The following is a 26,434-nucleotide window of genomic DNA, read 5'->3' as shown; positions in this document are numbered from 1 at the left end:
TCTTCTATATAATGTTCAATGGCAGCACAATTATCTATGTAATTATATCTCTTAATTATACAGTCCCCTCTCATTGAAGATATTGTACCCATTTTTTCTCTATTATAGAAAAGAACATTTTAATAGACATTTTATACATACTTCTATTTCCTTAGCATCAGTTATACCATGTGTTTCAAATAAAAAGCCACATCTCCAATGAAACACTAACCAACAGGAATTAGTGTCCTTTGAGGCTCTTTATTGAGAAGCATTTCTTGAAAAGTCTCACATGTGGGATAGACCAGTGTCCTCAGCAGGCATAAACTGCTAAGACTCTAGCATTTGAATATTATGGTCCATTCCCTCAGGAAAGCTTGCTCAATAGTTCAGCAGTTTCTGTCTGTATTCAAAAAAATATTCTGAGTTGGAACTTTAGGGAAAGTTTGAAGTAATTTTAGTCTCTGATCACACTTTTCTTTTAAATAAAGATTTCAGCGACATTTGCAAAAAGCAGAAATATTGACTCCATGAAAAATTCCAGTAGTTTGCTCTAATACAATGCATTGATGGTCACCTCTGCAACCAGAGACATGGAACATTGTTTTGAACTTGAAATAGTTCATTGCAATAACTTGAAATGGTTCATTGCATAAAGTGCCTTCACAAAAGAAAGTAAATAAATAAGCAAATAAAGAAGTCAGCTACAACATTGCATACCTCAGATTTTTAAAAGAGAAAAAGAAAAGAGCAAGCACTGAGTTGAAATTCAGAAGACCAAGTGTGGGTCTTCAAACCTTCCCAGATTGTAAATTCCTTGAGGTCAGGGAGCATGACCTGTCATCTCTGCATTCCTCTACTACCTATGATAGTGCCTAGCAAATGGCACTAAGTACAATCAAATTGAATGAATGAATAAGTGAATAGATAGAAAGAAAGAACTTTTCTCCAAAATGAAGACACAGATGGAAATAACATTGAAATGCTGCACTCTAAAGATCTATTATAGCAAACCTTAATGATGAGCACCAGGTACTTGAAAAAGAACTGGTGAAAGCCATGAAAAGAAAAGTGAACGGAAAAGAAATCATAGACTTAAAAAGAGTCTTAGAATAAAGATTTGGTGATAGACATTTTACAAACCAAGGCCGCGTGGGATGTCTTCAATTTATATTTTTAAATGTGAGCAGATGGGCTGAGCATTCTTGTAGAAAGGAGATGTGTGTGTCTATGTGATGAAAATGTAGTTCATGAAGGCTGTTCCTTTGCAGGTGGGAATAATAAGAGCTTACTCACTTTGCAATGATAAGAGAGCTAAAATCAAATCCCAGAAATGTTTCACATATGGTGACCCAGTTCTTATTTTCTTATTAATTGTCTGGAGAGTTGTTTTTTCTTTACATTTGACAATTTGAGTGAAAAATGTAGTATTTTGAAAAGTAATTTGAATGTCAAGCATATAAAGATTAGACATACCATAGTAGAACTATATCTGTTGTGTGGCTTTACCAATCCTGGATGTTATGGGAGTTAAGGGGGCAGGGGGTGAAAAGTGAAGACATACTCCTGCTTATAGATTAACTTTGAGGCGCAAAACTACTGCAGCTTCAGAAATGAGAAATTGATAAATAAGCGTCTCCTATGTGCACAGGTGTGCACATTGTTGTTTTCCCTTGAAAGACAGTAGAGGGTTAAGAATGCAGAGTCTGGAGCCAACAGGCTTGAGTTCAAATCCTTGTTCTGCTACTTCCTAGCTGTGTGACCTTGGCCAAATCACTTAATTTTCCTGTGCTTCAGTTCCCTCACTAATAAAATGGAGATGGGAGGGGTGTTGGGGGAAAGGAAGGAGAATAATAGTGCCTATTGGCAGATTGGCAGGAATGTTTGAGAGGGTTAAATTAGTTAATATATAGTGTTTGCAGCAGTTCCTGGCATATTGTGATTACTATATAAACATAGTGATTGCCATTGTTATTACTTACTTGGTATTATTCTGATATAATAATACAAGTAACTAGAGCCTGAATTTCTTTTTCAGATAAACATATCCAAAGAATATTTTTATTGTCATAGAGAACGTGATTATCTTTCATGAGGCGACTGCACAATGTTGCTATTTTCAAATACCTTTCCTCATTCCCACTCCCCCATTAACCCCCTTTACCAGATCTTGCTATCTGACTGTACATTTCTTTAGAATCAGATACTTACTATGATAGAAAATGACTTTAAAAAAAACTTAAAATATTCTTTGGGGGCTTCACCTAATTACCCCATATTAACATTTTAAGATTTATTGGATAACTCATGTTTATTCAACCTGTGAACCACAATTCAATTCAGGTATTTGCCATTTGCTAGTGTTGTGCATGTCACTGCCAGGTTAGAAGATGAATAAAACAGTTGTTATTAGAGAGATTAAAATCCAGTGGGATTCAGACATGCACAAATATGATAGATTATTTTATAAACTTTGATCACTTCACTCATATCCCCTTTGTCTTAATCCATCTCCATTTAAAATCCTCCTTTTTAAATGATTTACTCTATGCCATATAACAAAGTTCCCCTTCCTTTGTTCTCTGTCTCAGCTTTTTTCTAACTTCCTTCCAGCTCCCTCTCTCTGACACTGCCACAATGCACACAGTATTCTAGGTAAATGTAGAAAGGTCATGTTTTCCCTTTGTTACCAATAACCTTTCTGAGAATTTACTTCTAGAATTGAATCCGTTAGTACAGTGGGCCACATGTTAGGAAAGCATGCACAAGGACTGTCAGAACTATCTGTTCATTTAAAAAAGTTATTTTCTTGTACTGAAAGCAATATATGTTCATAGTTTAAAAGTAGGAAAGTATAAAACAGAATAAAGAAACAAAAAGTATTTATAGTTTCAACACTGAAAAGAACATATTTTGATATTTGTTCATTTAGTTTTCTCTCCTCCTCTGTCACCTAACAGATTTGGCACTAAACTGTTGTTCTTCTATGCTTTCAAACACAATATTATTAAAAGATGGGCACTTTCCCCAAGTCATTAAGTATTCTTGATTCATCTGGTGGATCGAATTATGATTTATTTGAGATTCACTTAATCACTCTCTTTTCATAAGCAGAGGCCATAGTATTCAAATAATACATGAACCTGATTTCCCCTCAATACCCTTATAAAACATTACTCTTTACTTTGAGTCACACGATACTTCCTTATTTTGTCTTTTTAAATGTCTTTCTTCTAAAACACTTGAGTGTTATGGAAAATGTACAAGATTTAAGGTTAGCTCTTCTCATACTGTCTTGTGTGGTATTTGACAAGTCATTTCCTCTGATTTACCTTCAGCTCTCTCATCCGAAGATGGGGTAACATTCTTTTCTTTAGTTACAACACAGTGGCCGTGCAGATGAAATATGATGGTGAATGCAAATAGTTCTACAAATTATAAAACCAGAGATTCTTCTCACCCTGTGCTTGACTTTTCTAATGCAAAAGATACGTCGATTCTTTTTATTTATTTATTTTCTTAGCAGAGAAAATAAGGTGCTGGGGAAAAAGCATTATTCAACTACCTGACCTCCCAAAGGATTTATTAATGTTTTACCTCAACTCACCCCTTTTTCACAGTGACCTAATTTATCTGACTATTTAAAACGAAGGTTACTTGGATGGTGAAAGTACAGTTCTCAAATGTCCATTATGAAGAGCAAATACCAATTACCTTTCTGATCCATATCATAGAATAACTTTACAATAATAACAGTAATATTGACATAATAATTACCATGTATTAAGTATCTACAAAGTGACAGCTAGATGCTTCATATATCAATTTAAATCTTCTCAACAACACTACAAGTCATATATTGAAGTGAAAAGTCTATCATTAGGCCAAAATCACTTAGAAAAGAGATCCAGAGTAGATCTTAAATATATCAGTCTTAATTAAGGGGGAAAAAAAAAAAAGCTAGGCTTAAGAGGCAAACCTAATGGCTAATAGAACTAAACAAGACAAGGAAAACAGACTCCAGCACGGGTGCCCTCCAGTGGGAGGCAGAGAATAAGAGACTTCCCACCCCATTTCCCACTGCACTGTGGGTATTGACTCAGTGAATGTCCTGCATTCCAAACCTGACAGCACCAGGACAGTGCCAATGCCTTGATCGCTTTTTTCTTAATGTTTTACAGCTTTACTAAAGTATAATTGAAATTGAAGTGGTGTGGAATCGAAGTGTACAATTTGATAAGTTTTGATATGAAATCATCACCACAATAAAATTAACAAATACAACAACCATACCCTCTTTCCTCCTTGAACTCCTTCCCCTCTTTGCCTCCTCCCCATCCCTAGGCAATCACTGTCTACTTCCTGTCGTTATTGATTCGTTTGCCTTTGCTAGAATTTTATGTAAATGGAATCACATAGTAGGTACTCTTTTTGTCTAGCTTATTTCACTCAGTATAATTATTTTGAAAATGTAAGCATGTTGTATGTATTCACTGTTTTTATTGCTCAGTAGTATTCTACTCTGTGGATATGCCAGTTTGTTTATCCATTCATCTGTTGATGGATGTTTAAATTATTCACTGTTGCATAACAGATTATCCCAAAACTTAGTGGCTTAAAATAATCATTTATTATCTCACATTTTCTGTGGGCCAGAAATTTGGGAGTGGTTTAGCTGGGTGGTTTTGGCTTAGGGTCTCTTGTGAGATTGCTGTCAAGATGTTGGCCAGGTCTGCAGTCATCTGAAGGCCTAGAGGAATCACTTCCAAAATGGCTTATCTACTGTCCCAAGTAATATGACTTCCACCACTATGTATTCATATTTGTGTGCTATGTATAAATGTGTGTTGCTGAAGTAGGTCGAGCTCTGATTACGGACATCCTTATATTACAGGCTAAGCAATTCGAACATTTGCCCCTTTTCTTCTCTCATCCCCCACATCAAGCTATGGAGAATCAGTGCAGGCATTTGAATGGGGACTGTTATGATAACCTGTCTGGTTTTAATGACAAGAGGTGGCACATTTTTTAGTGGAATAAGCATCAAAATGGGCAGTGCTGGTCAGAGAGGTTTAGGGTTTTATTTTCTTAGTTTTATCCTTGAAGCAAAAGTTTCTATAGAAAAGGATCAGAGTCATAAATTTTCTTGAGGCTTCCAATTATACTATTTTTTTTTTTTTTTTTTTTAATTCTTGAATCTTAAGGACATGCTGAGAGTCCAGGCTTTGCTATCTATTAGGCTTTCCAGATCTGGGAATGATTGCTGTGTGGTCCAGACATGTCATTTTATCCTCTCTGAGTCTTGGTTTCCCCATGTCCAAAATAAACAATATCGATCAGCTAACTTCTGCACTCCTTTTGAGTTTTAGGATTATGTCTGGGGAGAAGTAGGTAAAACTATGAATTGCAGAGGAGTTACCAAAGTACAAGAGTCCCATATGTCTAACTGAGATGTGTGACCCTTTCCCAAAGCAGAATGATGGAGCCACTAGTTTTATGGCTCAGTGGTAATGTTTAATCTGCATGGCCAGACTTTCCCTCACTCCTATGATCCTCCATTAGGATGTAGCTGGACAAGAGCCCTCGCTTCAGGTACACCTTCGGCTGGAGAGGCTGGGAAAGGAGGGAAGTGGATTAAACCTGTCATGTACTTAACTTGTTATGTTCCTAACAGAAATGAGAACTAAGTGACATTTACTAAATATGTAAGTAGGAGGACATAATTCGATGGCAGTGCTGATCTTATTAAATTGAGACCCTTTAAAATGTCTTCTTGCCCTGTTTATTTTGTATATCTTCACAAAGATCAATTTTATTAAGTTTTATTTTCTCAAGTGTGTATTGTAAAAGTAAATAGGTATTGTATTAAAAATCAGGTTCTTCAGAGAAACAAAACCAACAGAATGTAAAAATAAATAAACAAATAAATAAATGAGGGGGAGGGGGGAGAGAGAGAGAGAGAGAGAGAGAGAGAAAGAGAGTGTGTGAGAGAGAAACTTATCAGATGGAATTGACTCTTGATTATTAAGACCAACAAATCCAAATCACAGAGCCAATGTCCCAGTCCAAAGGCTGGTAGCTGTTCTAGAACAAGAAAGAGCTGATGTTTCAGTTTTAAGGCTGGCAAGAGAATTCTCTCTGCTTGGGAGAGGGTAAGCTCTTTGTTCTATATAGGCCTTCAATTGATTGGGTGATGCCCACCCCCAATATTTTTTACTCACTATACTAATTAAAATGTTAATCTCATCCAAAACTATCTTTCAGAAACACCCAGAATAATGATTGACCAAAGATCTGTGGCTCAGTCAAGGTTTTACATAAAATTAACCATCACAGGTATATAGACTATGGTTTTCTTGTTTGTTTCTTTTAAACTACACAAGGCACCACCACTTCCCCCCAACCCCCCCGCCCTCTCCTTTGCAAGATTCTTTTTAAGGCCAGTCCAGGGGTATGGTGCATAAACATTTGAGAACAAGAAACCTTATCCTAAAAGAAAGGAACATCTTCCCCCAAATTACCTTTTTGCCTCTGACCACTTAATGCAGAATAGGACTCTGGTACAGATCTTTCTTCATCACTTCAGATGTTGGCTGGTCCAAGTATCAAAAACACCTCTTCTAAATGCTATTCCTTTGTTCCTAGAGCTAGACATCATTATTCTTCATCTCTTTCTCTCTTCCTTCTCATATTCATTAAGTATCTATTCTATATAAAATAATAAAACTCTAAGGATGACCATAAAATGATCCCTATTTTTTCTGTTGGCTTTTTAAATGTTCTATAAGGTGACATTTTGATGTCATGGAGTGCCCCTGCATTTTTATTTTATATTAAAAGAACACAATTGTGAATTGTTGTAAATGGGCCACTGTGCTTTTATAGCTCTTAATAACATTGTCTAGTAGAGAATTTCTAAAATAATCTAAGAGGCCAATTTGTAGCATTATGTTACTGTGTGTGTAGACATACTGAGTGGTGTTCATTGGTGTATAATTTTAGCTAAGTATCCTTGTGTTTAAATAAAAGAGTAAACATAACATATACGCCAACTTTGCTCCCCTTCGGGTTTTGTGGGCCATTATAAAACTTAGTGCTCTTATATGGTGCATTTTCCTTTATAATATCCTTTTGAGGAGTTTTTGCAGTCATTATTCTCTCCTAAATCACCTGCTATCTCATCAGCATCATTAAACAATACAAAGTACTTGGAGATCGAGTCTGTGTATGATGATGGTAGATTTTTTTCCCCTGCTACAAGAGTTTCCCAAATGGCCTCTGGAAGATCAACTGGGTATTCAGGGAAGAAAATCTAAGTGTTGAAGACCAAGAATCATTTAGAGAACATTGTCAGTTATATGATCTGGGAGAATGGAAGAATGAAAAAAGCTCATTTTCTGCAATTAAAAAAAACAAAACTCTTTCAAGAAGAAATAAACATCAAAGAAGAAGAAAAATAAGAGTTATAATTATTAAGAAATTCATCTAGGACCTGGATTTTAAACGTGAGGATGCATGATGAATCTGTTTCCTAACTCATCCTCATTATTATTTATTCGTTTGTTCGCTTATCGTACACTAGGCACTGTGAATAAGTCGGAGATGTATAAAGGAGATTGCTAAGACTGATCTATTACAACAGAATGTGAAGAAAACAGTGCTAGAGACCACAGGCGTGGAGAGAGAGTTCTTAGGAGGGGAGATGGCTCCTGGCAGGAGGCACTCAGGGCAGACCTCTGGGAGGCCGGGCACTGCGAGATCAGGATAGACCGAACATCCAGATTGCTACCAAGGCTGCTCTTGAAGGTGGTGACTTGGTCTGGGGTGGAAAAAGAAGCTACTAGTGTTGCTTTAATGGTGAAGACATTCAGCAACGTGCAGAAGCTAAATTCTTGCCCTGGTGGAACAACGTCGGAGCAGGGGGCCGATTCGGAGGCAGAATCTGAATGAGACAGATTTCTTTTAATAAGACCCCGAGAACCCTATTAAGTTGTCTGTCTTCCCGTAAGATGGATGGGTACTGAAAGCTCTCGCCGCCTTGGCTGCAAGTCCCGAGCGCCGGACCCTGCCTGTTGATGCTGCTCGGCTCGCGTGCTCGGCCTCTCAGCTGGCAGCGATCCCGGACCTGCATGAGTCAGTTTTGCGCTGAACCTCGGCACAATGGAGGAAGGTGCTATTTTGGGATAACAGGCATATGATCAGCTCTTTTTTTGGGCAGATTTCACAGGCCACGATGTTTGCAGAAAGAGTGACTTTCCGAATGCCTCCTTTTCTGCTAGAGCACAGGAAACAATTTCATGAAGTCGTTGTTGCCTCTCAAGCAGAAAGAGTTTCACATTTGACACTGACAGTCCATTAATTGTGTTAACAACAGTAATAGCTTCAGAGCAGTTTAAAGGAAGATGTTCGTGTGTGGTTAATGAGCGACATTCCCTTCTGACAATGGTAGGAATGAAAGCGGAGAGTAATTTGGAAGGTGTGGGGAAGCTGTGAAGCATCAGAAGGTTAATGGAATCATGGAACCTTAAATGAATAGAATTTCTGTCAGCTCCCCTCCCCTCTCTGTTGCGACGTCATTTGCTTTCCTAGCTTTCCTCAGATGCATGCCAAAATGTGAGCTTACAGTTTAGAATAGTTATTAAGAAGAGATGTGCTTAAGATTACAATTTTACTTTCTTTTTCTTAGAAATGTTACTTACAGAAAACGTATATTGTTTTGGTAATAAGGCAAAACTAATAAAAATATTTTATAAAAAGATAAAAGTGATGTTGGGGTGGTGTGTGTGTGTGTGTGTGTGTGTGCGTGCACTCGTGCATGCGTGTGTTGATTTCTAGGACTGCGAAGTTTGGGGACTTGCATCCTACTCTCTGTAGACGATATGAATGCTATGAATATAGTGGATCTTAATCTTATATTTCTAGGTGGCTAACACTCTGGTGGGTCTCTGTTTCAGACACTTAGCCAGTTATACTTGAGAAATCTTTTGGACTCAGTTTCGAGTTAGGCTGAAACATCGGAGGTGACTCTGAGGAAGTCCCAACCTTCAAAGACATTTTAAATCTCTATTACACAGAGCTTGACCCAGCCTTCACTATAGTCCCACCCACCACACATCTCTCTCCTGGCAATTTCATCAATCATATGATTTGGACTATCACTTTTGCATAATTTTTATCCAAATATTTATAATTAAAACTTTTTTTTTGATAAATTTAAGATACATATGCTTACTGGTCTGCTTGGGCTCTCTACCTGCATATTCACAGGCAATGCAAATTCAGCAATTAAATTTGAACCACCTATGTCTCTCTCCCCACTGAAAACAAAAACAAATAAATACACCCAACGTGATGCTTATCTGACATCCCTGTCTAGGTAAATGGCACCTCGCACTCCTAGTTGCCCAAGCCAGGACGTATTCCGTCTCTTTCTTTCTTTCTTTTTTCATTATCCTTTATTAAAATCTGTGTATTCTGATTCTTAGTTATCTCTAGACCTGCTGTCTCCTCACAACCCTTAGTCTAGGCACTGCTCAATTTAGGGCCTTATCATTTCTCTTCTGAAAACTTTTGTAGTTCTACGGGTCTCACATCCTCAGTCTTATCCCTCACCAGTAATTGTTTCCACACACATCTTTCTAAGTTACAAATATGATTTATATTCCCCCTGTTACAACCTTCTAATAACTCCCTATTATCTGTGGGATAAAGTCCAAATTCATTTGCATGGTACACATAGTTCTCAGTAAAGAAAAATGTGGGGTCTAGAGCCACACAGATCTGAATTCAAATCCTGATTCTGCCATTTACCAGCTGTGTGACCTTGAGTAACTTCTCTGTGTCTCGATTTCCTCATATGTGAAATGAGACTAATAATGGTAGCTACTTATGGTGAGTCTTACTTCTGTTCCCCAATACCTGCTTCTCCTCTAATTCCAGATATTACATTTCTCTCTCCTTTCAAGTTAGCTGTGCCCAAATGACCTGCTATAAGCAGAACCAACCGAAGTGTGTCCCCTATGAAGGCTTTCTGTTCACCTTCACCACTCATACCTCTGTGCTGGTCACCTGGGCTTCTGTGCTCATGTATACTGTAGGCCTGTCCTTAGCACTTTCACACTGGACTGCAGTCATCTTGTTATGTGTCTGTCACTCTTGCTGGATGTGGGATTCCTAAGGGAAGGATTCTACCTTGCTTTTCTCTACAGTCTCAGAACCTAGAACAGTGTCTGCCACAAAGTAGATATTCAATAAAATATAAAATAAATAAACGTACTCCCAAAACTAAAGAGAGAGATAAGACGAACAATTCTAATAAAATATGACAAGTGATTGGCTTTGGTATAAATGCTTTTGATTTTCTGAAGCTTCTTCTGTTCTTCATTTCTTCTCAGACTCAGCATGATTTTGACTTTGTGACCAGTGTCTGATCTAGCTTTCTTATCTAACGGATGAGGATACTGAACCCAAGAAGAGGACACGGGTGGCACAGAGAGATAGTTGCAGACTCTACAAAGGCAATCAGATGTTATTGCTCTGTATCAACTAAACATGTGGGAAGGTCAGGATATTCATAATATTCAGGTTTGTGAGCTCCTTGTGGGCAAGTTCAAGTAAGTAATGAGAGTTTAAAGTAGGTTGAATGGTGACGCTGAAAAAGATATGTCCACATTTTAACCACTGGTACCTGAGAATGTGGCTTTATTTGGAAAAAAAAAAAAAGCCTTTGCTGGTACAATTCTCAAGATGAGGTTACCTCAGACTATCCTGGGCCCTAATCCAGTGACAGTATTCTTATAGGAAACACAGAGAGAGGAAGACCTGTAAAGATGGGGCAGAGACTAGAGGTCTGCAGCCACAGAAGCTGACGAGGCAAAGGAAGATTCTCTCCTAGAACCTGTGGAGGGAGTAGAACCCTGAACGCACACTGATTATGGACTTCTGGGCTCTAGAACTGTTGTTTTAAGTCACCAAGTTTGTGTTAGATTGTTAAAGCTGCCTAGGAAACTAATAGAAGTATCATTTGGAGGATATATATATCCTCCAAATATATATATATATATGTTTTATCCTCCCCTTTTTTATGTTTTGCTTTCTATAATTGTCTTTGAGAAATCTTTCAGTCTCTGTTATAAAAATAATAAAAACTCTTCCCCTTTGGCTCCCTGCCCCACTTTAACTTCTATTATGGTGAGGAATTCCTTATAGACCTCAATCTTTTAAAGTATCAGTTCTATCAAAAATCTTAGCTATTTTTCTCTCTGAAGTTGAAGATACAGTATCCCCATTCATATTCTCTTTCCCCTGGAGCACATCTTAGTAGAAACAATGACAAAGTTTTGAGCTTTGCATCACCTTTGAGCCTCTGAGGTACTTCTGGTACCTGCGGTGAAAATGCTCCTTATTTTTCTTAGAAGTCAAGAGCCTTGTCCTGTGGACTTCACATGATAGTGTTAGGATAAGATGAGAGAAAGTATTTGTAGGAGTTTTGTAAACTGTGAAGTGCTATGTGGATATGATGATCATATAGCTGGTGAAGCTGTTGATTAATATGTATGAAATACATACAAAATGTATGGAATCTGAGGATATTTAATATAAAGCTCCCCTCTAGGACTCCTGCTCAACCTGCTTTTATGCTATACTTTGCTGCCATCTTGTGGCCTTTCTGATAATTGTCAATAATGATTTTTCTAGTAAACTTTCAGAGATTTTGTTAAAGACAGTGATTTTTTCTTTCAGAAGTTAGATGGTGAATACAACTCTGAAACTGTCCAGTATCTTTCTGTGTTCTTATTTGACAGAATCTAGTATAATGTGATTGTAAATATCATTTGAAAAAGTATGGCAGATAAATCCAGAGATTAAAAGACTTTGGCTGGCCAGAGGAACAAAGGATAGTGTTGGGGACTGTAGAATGAATGCATTTGCCCTATCCAGGGGGCATCCACCAGATACTGTTGTTGGAATTTCAATATTTCCTGCATATCAAGTAAAAGTTCAAATATTCCCAGGATCCCCACAGGCAGGCCGTCATCAAGTCTTATTAGCTCTTTTCTTCCAGTATCTCTTTCGTTTATTCCATAATCTCTAGCTTCATGACTATCATGTATTTCTGGTCCTTGCTACTTCTTGTCTGGACCATTTCAATACCTGGCCTCACTATCTCTATCATTCTTTTCTTCCATTCATCTTTCATACAGTGCTGGATTACATTTCATGAAGTACTAGAGAAGCAGTACAGAATAGTGACTAAGAGCAAGATCTGGAGCCAGATTACTAGGGTTTGAATCTTGCCTCCATCTCTTTGGTTCTACATGAATAATAACCTACTACAAGTTACTTAAGCACTCACTATTTCGATTTCCTTATCTGTATAATGACAATAATACTGTGCCTACTTCCCATGTTTGTGACAAAGATTAAATGAGCTAATGTACATCAAAGTGCCTAGTATTTAGTTAATGTTCAATTAATATTTGCTATTATTAGTCCTCCCCATCAGAGTGTGAATTGCCCGAGTGCAAGACTGTCTTTGATTTGTCTTTGCACCTTCAAATTTTCAAGTCACTTTCACATTGTAGCCATTTGATGACTTTTGAGTTATACACTGAGCTTTTGATGGGTATATTCAGTTCAATTTTTGGAACTCTCATTATGTCATCAAAATATACCTAAGGCCATCCTATGATTTTTCTGTTGTTGTTAAAATAAATGAGAAGTTTTCAAACTTGCTATATTCAAAGTTAATAAACAATGATGAACATTTCTTGAATATTTACTATGTGATGAGCTCTGTTCAAAATGCACTTTATGAAAAACCTTATTCGATACTCACAACAGCTTTGAGATGGGTATTTTATCAGTATTCCCATTTTATATAGAGAAAACGAAGGCATGGAAAGGTCTCACAGCAGGTAAGGAGAGGGGAATAGATTAGAACCAATGCAGTTTGTCTCAAAGCTCATTAAGTGACCAGTGTACTATAAATAAATTCTTCTCTAAACCTGGTTTCAATTCTGAGATGTTTCAGAATATCAAAACACAGAAAACTTAATTAATTAATTAATTAATTTAAATTAGTTTCAAATATACGGTACATTGGTTAGACATTTATATAGTTTATAAAATGATCTCCCTAATTGGTCCTTCTCTTCTCTGGTTTTCCATCTCGCCCATATTTTAATGCTAACTGCATTCCTTATGCTATACTCCCCATCCCTGTGACCATCTATCAAGTACTAATTTATACTACTTTAACCCTTCACCTCATTCTCCTAGTCCCTCTCAACCGCCACTCCCCTCTGTCCATCACCAGATTGTCCACTTTATTTGTGAGTCTCTTTTTGATTAATTTGTTCTTTTTGTTCCTTAGATTCCACATATAAGTGAAATCATATGGTATTTATCTTTCTCTATCTGACTTATTTCACTCAGCGTAATAACCTCTAGGTCCATCGATGTCATTGCAAATGGTAGGATTTCATTTTTTTTAATGGCTGAGTAATATTCCATTGTATATATAAACCATAACTTCTTTATCCAATTGTCTGTTGATGGGCATTTAGGTTGCTTTCATATCTTGACTATTGTAAATTGTGCTGCCACGAATATTGCGGTGCATAGATCTTTATGAATTATTGTTTTGGTTTTCTTTGGATGAATACCCAGAATTGCAATTGCTGGGCCAAAAGGAAGATCCATTTTTAATTTTTTGAGAAACCTCCAGACTGTTTTTCAGAGTGGCTGAACCAGCTTGCAATCCCAGCAACAATGTATAAGGGTTCCCTTTTCTCCACATCCTCGCCAACATTTGTTATTCTATGATTTATTGATGATAGCCATTCTGACGTGTGTGAGGTGATATCTCAGTGTGGTTTTAATTTGCATTTCTCTCATAATTAGTGACCTTGAGCATCTTTTCATATGTATTGGCCATCTGTATTTTCTCTTTGGAGAAGTATCTATTCAGGTCTTCTGCTCCTTTTTTAATTGAATTGTTTGTGTTTTTTTGTTGTTGTTGTTGAGTTGTATGAGTTCTTTATATATTTTGGATATTAACCTCTTATCAGATGTATCATTAGCAAATAACTTATCTCAATCAGTCGGTTGTCATTTTGTTTCATTGATGGTTTCCTTTGCTGTACAAAAGTTTTTAGTTTGATGTAGTCCCATTTGTATATTTTTTCTTTTGTTTCCTTTGCCCGAGGAGATATACCTGAAAAAGAAATTACTGTTAGTAATATCAGAGACTTTACTGCATATGTTTTCTTCTAGAAGTTTTTTGGTTTTGGGTCTTACATTTAAGTCTTTAATCCATTTTGAGTCTATTCTTGTATATGGTATAAGACAGTGGTCCAGTTTCATTTTTTTTGCATATATCTGTTCAATTTTCCCAACACCATTTATTGAAGAGACTGTCTTTACGCCATTGTATATAGTTATCTCCTTTGTCATATATTAAGTGAGCATATAGATGTGGATTTATTTCTGGGCTCTCTATTCTGTTCCATTGATTAATATATCTTTTTATGCCAGTACCATGCTGTTTTGATTACTGTAGCCTTGTAGTATAGTTTAATATCAGGTAGTGTGATACCTCCAACTTTGTTCTTCTTTCTCAAGATTGCTGTGGCTATTCAGGGTCTTTTATGGTTCCATATAAATTTTAGGATTATTTGTTCTAGCTCTCTGAAAAATGCTATTGATATTTTGATGGGGATTGCATTGAATCTATAGATTGCTTTGGGTAATATGGCCATTTTAACAATGTTGATTCTTCCTACACATGAGCACAGTATATGTTTCCATTTACTTGTATCTTCTTCAATTTCTTTTCTCAATGACATAATTTTCTAAGAACAAGTCTTTTACCTCCTTAGCTACTTTGATACTTAGGTATTTTATAGTTTTCAATGCAATTGTAAATGGGATTGTTTTCTTACTTTCTCTTTCTGAATGTTCATCATTGGTATATAAAATGCCACTGAATTCTGAATATTTATTTTGTAACCTGCTACTTTACCGAATACATTGGTCAGTTCTAATAGATTTTTGTTTCTCTACATATAGTATCATATCATCAGCAGATAATGAGAGTTTTACTTCATCCTTTCCAATTTGAATGTCTTTTATTTCTCTTTCTTGTCTTATTGCTGTGGCTAAGACTTCCAATACAATGTTGAAGAGGAATGGTGAAAGTGGGCATCCTTGTCTTGTTGCTGATCTTAAGGAAAATGCTTTTAGTCTTTTCTCATTGAGTACAATGTTAGCTGTAGGTTTGTCATATATGGCCTTTATTATGTTGAGGTATGTTCCTTCTATTCTCACTCTGCTGAGAGTTTTTATCATAAATAGATGCTGGATTTTGTTGAACGCTTTTTCTGCATCTATTGCTATGATCATATGGTTTTTACCTTTCGATTTGTTAATGTTGGTGTTGGTATGTTTGAATTCCTCTTGTTTGGGACTCTTTATGCTTCTTGAACTTGTATGTATAATTCCTTTGCCAGGTTAGGGAAGTTTTCCATCATATTTCTTCAAATAGATTCTCAATCCCTTGCTCTCTCTCTCTTCCTCTTCAAGAAATCCTATGATCTGGATAATTTTATGCCTTCATGTTGTCCCAGAGGTCTCTTAAACTATCCTCACTTTTTAAAATTCTTTTTTCTTTTTGTTGTTCTGATTGGGTGTATGTTGCTACCTTGTCTTCCAATTAGCTGATTCGATCTTCTGCTTCATCCAATCTACTGTTGACTCTTTCTAGTATATTCTTCATTTCAGTTATTATATTCTTCATTTCTGTTTGAATATTTTTATGGTTTCCATGTCCTTTTTTATGCTTACTATCTTTCTGTTGAGGTTCTCATTGTGTTCATTCATTCTCCCCATAAGTTCATTGAGCATCCTTATAACCATTTTTTTGAACTCTGTCTCTGGTAGGTTGCTTGCCTTCATTTTATTTGCCTTATTTTCTGGAGTTTTCTCCTGTTGTTTCATTTGCGGCAGCCCTTCCAGCCCTTGTTCTGGCACCAGGTAATGCAGACATTCTCGGTATGGATCCCCCATGAGCCTCTGACCCACTGCTGGTGTCCTGGGTGAGTGTCTGCAGGTCAGAAAGCTTGTGCGTGGGTCCTTCAAAGGGATGTTTAGGGATTCAGTCGCCTTCTGTCTCTCACAGACAGCAGGAATTCCCCCTAGTTTCTACAGAGTTACTGGAGTCTCCTTTTCCCTGGGCTGGGACCCTGGGCTGGGGAGCCCCCAGATGAGACCAGGACCCTCCTCTCTTTCAAGAGAGCCTCTGCAGCCTTGGTCTCCCTCCCCATGATCCTCCACCACCCGTGGGTGCGAGTCCAGCCTGATTCACAACTTCGATGTGGCTTCGATGTGGTTCCTTTATATTATCAGATGTAGGTGTTACAATCAGCTAGACTTAGGTGATTCTCTACATTGATTATTTTATAATTTGGTTGTAATTTCAGTGCAGACCTGGGCCAGGTGCAGAGAACTGTGAGTGTCCCCAGATGCCTAGCCACAGTAGCACATTTTTTATAATTCACATTGACATGTCATTGTCACCCAAGGTCCATAGTTGACATTAGTGTCCACTCTTGGTGGTGTACATTTTATGGGTTGGGACAAATGTATAATGACATATATCTACTATTATAGTATGAAACAGAATTTTCACTGCCCTAAAAACCTCTGTGCTCTGCCTATTCATCCTTCTCTTTCCATAACCCCTGGCAACCACTCATCTTTTTACTATCTTCATGGTTTTTCCAATAATGTCATATAGTTGGAATTATATGGTATGTAGCCTCTTCAGATTGGCTTCTTTCACTTAATATTATTCATTTAAGTTTCTTTCATGTCTTTTTCATGGCTTGATAGCTCATTTCTTTCCTTTCTTTCTTTCTTTCTTTTTTTTCTTTTATTTAGGTGACACAACCCTTGTTGACCTCACAGATTGCAAGGACCTTGTCAGTTTACAATCCCTTATTTTTTACGCCTATAGCACCTGGTCATCCTAGATGGTCTCCCATCCAAGTACTAACCAGGCCCGACCCTGCCTAGCTTCCGAGATCAGATGGGATCGGGCTTGTTCAGGGTAACATGGCCATAGACTTGATAGCTCATTTCTTATCCCTAAATAATATTCCATTGTCTGGTTATACCACATTGATTTATCCATCCACTGACTGGAGGACATCTTGGTTTCTTATAAGTTTTGGCAATTATGAATAAAGCTCCTATAAACATCTTATTTACTGCTGATGAGAGTGTAAAATAATACAGCCACTTTGGAAGATAGTTCATCAGTTTCTTAAAAAAGTAAACATGCTCTTATAATATGATCCAGCAATCACACACCTTGATATTTACCCAAATGAATTGAAAACTTATGTCCACACAAAAACCTAAACAGAGAGCCCTCTCATTTATTTTTTAAATTTTTTAATTATTACTTTTCAATTATAGTTGACACTCAATATTACTTTATAGCTTATTTCTTATAGGATACTTTCTGCTATTGACGAATTCTGTCAATAGCAGAAAGCTTGCATTTATCAAAAAAATTCTTTATTTCATCCTTATTTTTAAAGTATCATTTCTAGTAGGTATAGAATTCTGAGTTGGCTTATTATTATGATTATGATTATTATTATTATTATAGCACTTTAAAGCTATTGTTTCAAAATTTTCTGGCCTCTATTTTTTCTGATGAGTAGTCTATCATCTTATTGCTTTCTTGTATGCAATATTTTTAAATTTTATGACTACATTTAAGATTTTCTTTTTTATCATTGTTATCAGAAGTTTGATTGTAGTGTACCTAGTTGAAGTTTTCTTTCTATTTATATTTAAGATTGGATATGTAGGTATGGATATGGCTTAGGATTGGATATATAGGTATGGATATGTAAGATGATTTTTAAAACAAATTTGATGCTCTTCAGGGATTTAAATTATACTATGCTGCATTATCTGAATTACTAACGCTCTGGTTTATGTTCTTTGTCTTCAAATTAGTTCTTTTCTATTCATATGTCTTCAAGTTTCTAGACTCTTGCAGTGTCTAATCTACTATACAGCCTATCTAGTGAGTTTATTCAGGTATGATGTTTTCCAATTCTAGAGTTCCTATGTGTACATTATGTTGGTATATTCCTTTAAATTCATGATATATATATATATATATATATATATATATATATATATATATATATGCTGTTTTAAAGTCCTCTGTCTCCTAATTCCAACGTCAGAGTCATCTTAGGATCTATTTATGTTAAGTTCTTTTACTTTTGACTGTGGATTACATTTTTCCTACTTTGCATGTCTAGTAATATTTGATTATATGCTAGATATTATAGATGGCATATTGTAAAGAACCTAGTGTGTGTTGTTTTCCTTTGAAGAGTATTTAGTTTTGTCCTGGCAGGTGGTTAAACTACTAATCATTTTTCTTGGTTTTGTTAGAGTTAGTTTATGCTTTATTTTAATTCTGTTCTTAGACTTTGGCATGACTCTTAATATATGGCATGATATTTCCTCTTAGGCATGATCTTTCTGGCATCTCAATCCAATGTTTAAGTTTCTCAGCAAGTCTTTTCTATTCTGAGTTGGTTACAATTCAAACATCTCTAAGCACTGGTTACTATCTTGTACCTCCATTCAAATGAACACAGGACTTAGCACTGCAGTGCTACTCTCTGAGGGCCTTTACCTGAATGTGAAAAGTTCATATATAGTTTAATTTTGCTAAATCCATAACACAACCTTCATTAAATCCTATTTTTTCTTGAATTAACTCTGAATTCTTTGGCTATGTATAGGAAATCCTCCATTGTGTAGCTACCTTTCTGCCTTTACTTCCTACACTTTCTGACCTGATGCTCTAGTTGTGTTGGACCATTCTTTCAAAAACAAGCCCTCTCTCTTTCTCTATGGCCTAGCAAACATGACATACTATGTTCTTTATAATTCATATCCCTGTTTCTATTTTCAAACGTGATTTTACCCTCCTTTTGTTTCCCATACATGATACTTCACACATTTTACTGAGAATAGCTATTATTCTATTATTTAATTTTAAAAAAAGACTATACAAGTCTCCTTTTTGATTGTAAGCTCTTTTTCTATTAGCGTAATGCTAAGAGCTTACACATTATTGCTTCTTCCTATCTTTCACTTCTCATATATAATCAGTTATAAAGTTCTATCAATTAAATGTCCTAAACGTCTGAATTTGTTCTTTTATCTTTATCTCTACTGCATATGCCATAGTTTAGGCCTAACAATTTCCTGTAGAAACAACTTGGTCTTTTCCATCTCCATACTGGTACCAGAGTAATCCCATTGAAACATGTTTGATTATAGCAAATCATGACTTAATATGTTTCAATAGCTTTGACATAATAAAAAGTCCAGATTTCTTAGTGTGGTCAACTATTAGTATAATGGGCTGCATGGCATGATTTAAGGAAGCATAACCTAAAACATTCAATTTAATGTCTAATAAGAATAGCAGCACTGGTTTGAAGTTAGAAAGTAACATAAAGATTTACAAAAGGCCTGTTTGGTGGAAACAAACCAAATGAACTTTTTTCAAGTTTCAAGAAAGGTAGTTGTATTTTAATGAGTTATTGCCATAAGAAAGTGTTACAGATCAGTTATGGGAATTAATTTTCCTTCTGATTTTTAGGGTAATCATGTCAGTTTTTAAAATACACTTCGTTGGTATTGATGAGTAAGAATATCAGTATATATGTTTGGAGAGATGTAACACTACAGTACTGTAAATACATGCCTGTCTTTCAATCTGTCTGATTCTGGCATAGAATGCCAGAATTAATAATAACCACCAGAATTAATAATAACACTCAGAATCTGGCTGACACATACTTTGATGAATTAATTCACTTCTATCCTAGATATGGTAGATGAGTCATAGTAGAACCAAGGAAAATACAAGTGATAGCCACACAGTTGGTATATAGAGGGGAGGAAATGAAGCAAATCATTTGGAAAGGTATTTAGAAATAAAAGACCTAAAGGGCTTCAAGTTGGGTCAGTACATTATTAGTTTTTAATTTTCATGAGAGTATTCATATTCTCTCTCTGGGTCTCAGTTGTTTCCATTTGTATAGTGAAGGAATTAGACTGCGTGATATCTAAAATTTCTATCAATTCTAATATTCTTAATTTAATTAAAAAATTTTTTATTTCCATTTCATGCTTTATATTTTAAACATGTATCAATGCTTTGGAAATTAGAACTTTTAAATTGCTTAATGTTTTCTATTGTCACCAGTCCAATTGACAAGAGCCCTAAGACCTCTTCTCTCTGTGCATTAGAGACCAACTTCCCCCTTCTCTCCCTCATCATATTCTAATACTTATAATGTATGTGTTTTGGATATCATTCAAAATTATTTAAAGCTAAGGAAGTCTTGTCTAAATACTGTAATAATTTAAAAATTTATTTTAGTTCATTTTGACTTTACTTCTGGTTCTAATCATCTACCTTCTGAACCTACAGAGACTTCCAGTAAATTTTCTAGCTGATCCTTGAGAAGTACTTTCAACAAAACACAGCATTCTCTTCTACAATGTATTGAAGGAAAAGGTGGCAGAGGTCAGAGATAAGAAAATGATGATTGGACTTGTAGTGACTAAGAGGTAACCCTGGCCAGTGCTATAGTCAGAATACTAGTTCAATAGATAAGTGCTGGTATTATGAACCTGGATCAAATATTTTGAAGAACTGTAGGTTGCAGAATGTTTTCTATTGGTTTTTGATTCAATTTTGTATTCAGCAAGCTGTCTAGAACTAACATCATTTAAGTGTGACCAATTTTACTACAATGTAAGCTATAATTTGTTTAAGTACCAAGGTGTGTCAGCTACAGTACAACTCTGCAAATACTTTAGTTTATTATAAAGTACAATAATGATTAATTAGACACAACTTTCCCTGAAATGAGTTGGTACAATTAAGGAAATGAAAAGAGAGAGACTTGGGGTTTGCTGGAGGAGTAGAGGTATCATGAAGAAAATAATGAACTTAGGTGAGGTGGGAACTCAGGTTAGCGTGATTAAAGATTTCTCTAATATGATCATTCTCAGGAAGACTGAATCATGGTGACTAATGTACAAAGAACAACATTTAGTTAATAAGTTAGATGCCAGCAGTTGCATTTACACTGGGAGAGAATCTTCTCTTGCTCCACTGCCATTCAAAATCACCGGTCTGTTTTCTATAGTTCATAGAAATCCCAAATACTAATCATGTGGTTTCTTGAAATGTGAATTATTACAGAGATAGTTGGATATTTCTAAGTAATGTTTGAGGTGCCCAAACTAGAATTTGGGTAGTTGCCTTTCCCTTGCCCAGTGTCTAAAAGTCCTCATGGTTATCAGGTATAGTGTGGACAAAATCACTCATTTATTTATTTGTTTATGAACAGATATTTCTTGAGTATAGGCTACATGAAAGATAATGTTCTGGCCTCTGGAAATATGCTGATTAATGAGATTAAAAAGTTCCTGCATTAATGAAGCTTATATTTTAGGGAAGGAGATAGATATGGTTTGGTGTATTCTTTACATATCACAATATCCTTTATTATTATTATTATTTATGGGTAGTCTCCCATCCAAGTACTAACCAGGCTTGACCCTGCTTAGCTTCTGAGATCAGATGGAATCGGGCTTGTTCAGGGTGGCATGGCCATAGACCATGGACCATAGCTCCACTGGGGCGTGAACCCAGGACCTTCTGCGTGTAAAGCAGACATGCTAATCGCTACACTATGGAACCACGTCCTCTTTTTTTTTGGAAAGGTAGCAGTTTCCCATGACAATCATGTTATAAATTCTAAAATTGTCTATCTTAAATTTCTCCTTTATTTATGAATGTACCTGAAATTGGTCTTTTCACAGATGGCCTTAAAAGGCTGAGATTGCTGTGATAGACACTTACAATATTAATGATGATAACTTCAATTTATTTAGTTCCTATTCTAAGCCTAGCACCACTCTAGGCACTTTATATATAATATCTCATAGGCTCCTTACAACTCTCTGTAATAAGATATTCTTATCTATATTTAGATGAAGGAACTGAGACTCAGAAATTATGTAAGTTGTCTAAGGTCACACAACTAAGCGACAGGATCGAGATTCGAATTCAAGTCAGTCAGGCTCAAAAGTCAGTTTCTTTTTCACTCTACTACTCTATTTATCATTCAGTAGGCAATAGCCACAGCTAGCTAATTTTATCAAGCCCTGAGTTAGAGAAGTTAGGTGTTTTTCCCTAGTTTCTTTGGGTAGAATCTGTTCAAGACACAGAGATCCCTATGCTTTTAGTCAGTCTGATTGGATGACTTTTCTTGTCAAAATGTCTAAGACCTAATTTGTCTCAGAGAGTGTAGCCATGTGGTTCAACTTCCTTTGCTCAAAACTTAAATTGCCTCTAAAGATGACAGGAAACTCACTGTGAGCAGAAATAAGTAACTCCAACTGTGGGTAGATTTGAGAGGTAGAAAGATTTTCCTATATTGAATTGAGAATTGTCTCCTCAAAGTACAAGCATCTTGCCCTGAGTTTGTTGGGGGACTACAACAAACTCAGGGCAAGATGCTTGTACTTTGAGGAGACAATTTATGTACTTTGTACTTTTATGAACAATTATAATATTTTGTTCATAAAAGTGCTCTTTGGATGTTTTGTGGGCAATTTTATTTTCTCCTGGGAGTTACTTTCTCTAGCTGCTACAGTTCCAGTTTCTATACCATGTGTTACCCGGTCACTTTCTTCTGGACAGAGCCCAGGCAGAATTAAGGATAGCTACGGGACAGACTGCACAGTTTAGCAGGAAGATAAGCACCTTACAAAAGCTATGCACAAACTTGTGTAGAGTTTTCTTTGGGAAAGAAAGATCTATGGCCATGCAGGAAAGATTTTTTTCAGAAGTTATTGGAACATTATTCCAAATGTTGCAGTTGAAGACTGTTCTTTATGACTCTCACTGCCTTTTTCTACCTTTTTTTTCTGTGGATGCACATGATAAATTCCTCCTGGAATTCAATGCCAGGGAAAATGTGTTTGTCATGATCAGTTGTTACACTTGTCTTGATAATTAGCTTATACATAAGCAGTCATGGGGACCACAGTGCAAGTGTTAGGTTGGTACCTACGCGAGGAAATCCTGCAGTATTTGATCTCTCAGGCAGCTGAGGTTGGCACAAGAATTCTGTATAATGCTAAACCGTACACTGTCTTTTATCACAGGTGTTCCCGATCAATGTGGGGCCCTCTACATTGGGAAGGGGTGGAGGATGGGATTTCTTTCAGTCATGTCTCAGTTGATCTCATGTAAGTCTTTGTATATGCTCATTGGGGATTCAAGTCTTCCTCAAGCTACCTCATCTGACTTCCCCTCCAGCTCCTAGGAGCAAGAAAAGGAAAGTGCAGACAAGGTAGTTGAAGTGATCACTCCTGGAATAGATGCCTCATTCTTACCGAGACTCACAGACTGAAATGGACCCCAAAGGTCTGCTAGTTTAATACTCAAAACTAGCTCCAATATTGTGTCCAAGATCACACAACATGTAAGTTGTTGACCTGAGATATGATGCCAAGCAGTCTGGCTCCAGAATCACTTTCCTTAAACGCTATACTATACTGCTTCACTAATCAACTTTAAAATAATAAAAGGAATGCCAGATCTATGTCATGCTTCCATGAAAAAAACCTGTAAAATGTAAAATTATCAGGAGAGAAATCCAACATGTTTTGATACAGGTCCAACGATTATTTTAGAGATATTTAATACAGAGATAGTTTATAGTAAAATTCTCAGAAGAATAAGGTAATTTACAGAAGCAAATTTCCCAGATATCAAAGCTTATTTCTTTTTGTTTAACACCTCTTCTAAAAAGAGAAAATAAAAAAGCAAAATCTTATTTATCATCATTTCTTAAAATGTACCTTTCAAGTCATTTCTTAGAAGATTCTGAATGTATCTTACAAATTTGATGGATTGCTTAGCATCATTATTATTACAATTAATAATTGTATTGTACTGTAAAAATATATTGTCCCTCTCAGAGACTTGTTAAGGTATCTGGCACTATTTGTTCTCATATCAAATGGCCTTTATTATTGTGATTTGAAGGGGGTCTGATATTTATTAGTTTGGTTATTTGTTTACTTTTTCTCCTTAAAATTATTTTTCAGTTTTAAAAATCTATCTTTTTCAATGTCCTTTTTTTCCCTTTAAGAACAGAGGTCAGCAATCTTTTTCTATAAACATCCAGGTAGTAAATATCATAGGCTTCATAGACCATGCAGTCTCTGTTACAATCACTCAATTCTGTGGTTGTAGCATGAAAGAGCCACAGACAACACACAAATGAATGGGCATGGCTGTGTTCCAATAAAACTTTATTTTCAAAAACAGGCAGTGAGTGGATTTGGTTTGTGGATCATAGTTTACCAACCTCTGTTCTAGAGTGTGATGAAATAGCTATGGAGAGTAATATGTAGAAAAGTTCATAAAATTTTTTAAAAAGTAAATAAATGTTGCATATGGAGTAAATGTGTTCCTACAAACAAAATACACAAAATTTTGGCCACGACTTCATCATAGCATTTTGGAGTACTTAAATGTCTTTTCTTTCTCCCTTTGCATCTTCTTTTAGGTTTATGCCTAAAATCTGTCTTTTTCAATTTCAATGTTGCAGATATTTGAAGTTATTGGATAAATGAATTCTAGAATCACTTCAGGTGAATGTGTACATGCCTGTATTTATGTATCTCAAGTATAAATCTCAAGATTCTGTACCAATTAAGACCTAGATACAATTAGTTTGATCCTCATTCTATGAATATTGGAGGGTTCAGTATCCCCCACCCATATCACCAAGTTTTAAGTAACTTTTCAGGGTGGGGGTCTATTTTTATAATTATCTCTGATTCTGATTTCTTCTTCTGCTAAATCAGTTTAATGTAGAGATCGTTCAGCTTTCTCTGTTCTCTAAAAAATTTCTTGGCCATTTCTACACCTCAGACTCCAGCCTGCTACCGTGTTTCTCAGCTTTCCACAACCCCTTCCAGATGGCCCTCAGAAGTCCATATTATTCTCACAGATTCATTTCATTTTTTCCAACCTTACTCCAAATTCCCCTCTGATTCCTCTGTACATTTTTTAATCCACCAAGATGCTCTGCTAAACAAGAAACTCTTCTTTTTTCTTAGTTGAATCATCCTCCTAAGAAGGAAATTAAAATTTTATGTAGAATGTAGAATTTTTTTCCCTTATGGATGTTTAGACAAATGATTGAATGATTGGATGAGCAGATGGATGGAGGGATAGATGGATGAATAGATGGCTAGACAGGCATTATTCAGTATTACAAATTTGGACGAATATTACATGTGAAGAGAAATATCTAATCTGAAAAACCCACATCTGGCTTATTATAGTTAATTTCTGTGATATAGGAATGACTTAGCATTGTTTTTCAACCCTTATAGCCAAAATATGCCTAATATGCTATTTCTATTATTATGCACATTATAGGAAGTATTTTACTCCTCTTATTTGTTTGCTTTTTAATATTCTAATAACAAATTTCTTATAAAAGGAATAAAAAAATCTCATTTCATATCAGTCAACTAAATTAGAGAAATAGAATATAAGATCATAAACAGCATAGGGAAAAAGTTAGGCTTGGACTCAAAGGAACTACATTGCATTCACTCAGACTTTAAATAATAGGGTGGTATTTCTATATGGAGATATATCCTGTAATTGCCAATATTAGAAAACATAGTTTGACCATTCACCTACATTCACCTAAATATTTAATATAAATATGATTTATTCTGCCTTTTGAGCCACGGTTCTGTTGCTCAAGCCTGCTTCCATGTCTGGAAGTATACTTTCCCTTCTAATAAAACTTTTCTTTTCTACTGTAAAAAAAATGATTTATCCTTATTTATACTTATTATTATTCAGTCACATTAATTTATTCAAAAACTCTTGTCTGCAAAGAGCACTGTGAAGAATATAAAATAAGAAAATACATTTCTAATCCCCTAAAGAGCTTAAAAACATGCTCCTGGAAATAATACAAATATGGGAAAATAATTAGAAAAGAATAAAGAGGGCAATAGATGAGAAAGTTAATTCTTTGTCCCACATTTCTTGAGCGCTACACTAACCTAAAATTGGTTTCTTTGAAGTCTGCTCAGAGGGTTGAATGGAAATAGAAAGCTAGTAACTATACTGCTTATAGTTTTTCTTAGCATTGTTTATCAGTATGGGAGCAGAAAAGAGAGATCCTGAGTAAAAATAGTTAAAAAAACAAAAACAAAAACAAAACAGTCATCTTGTAAGAATCCACATTTATAAAGAATAGAGATATGACGCTGAATTCTTTGG

At 35.8% G+C, this 26,434-nt stretch overlaps 1 protein-coding gene and 1 pseudogene across 1 annotated transcript in view; one reads left to right on the top strand and one right to left on the bottom strand.

Moving 5' to 3' along the window:
- Positions 1-26,434, top strand: part of FGF12 (fibroblast growth factor 12) — a 479,181-nt gene that overhangs the window by 115,439 nt on the left and 337,308 nt on the right. The window lies entirely within an intron of this gene.
- Positions 16,988-17,106, bottom strand: LOC120593159 (uncharacterized; annotated as a pseudogene).

Source organism: Pteropus medius, unplaced genomic scaffold (assembly GCF_902729225.1).
Source record: "Pteropus medius unplaced genomic scaffold, Ma_sr-lr_union100, whole genome shotgun sequence".
Lineage (NCBI taxonomy): Eukaryota > Metazoa > Chordata > Mammalia > Chiroptera > Pteropodidae > Pteropus > Pteropus medius.
The sequence above is the reverse complement of the archived record's forward strand: the minus strand, read 5'-3'. Positions and strand labels throughout refer to the sequence as shown.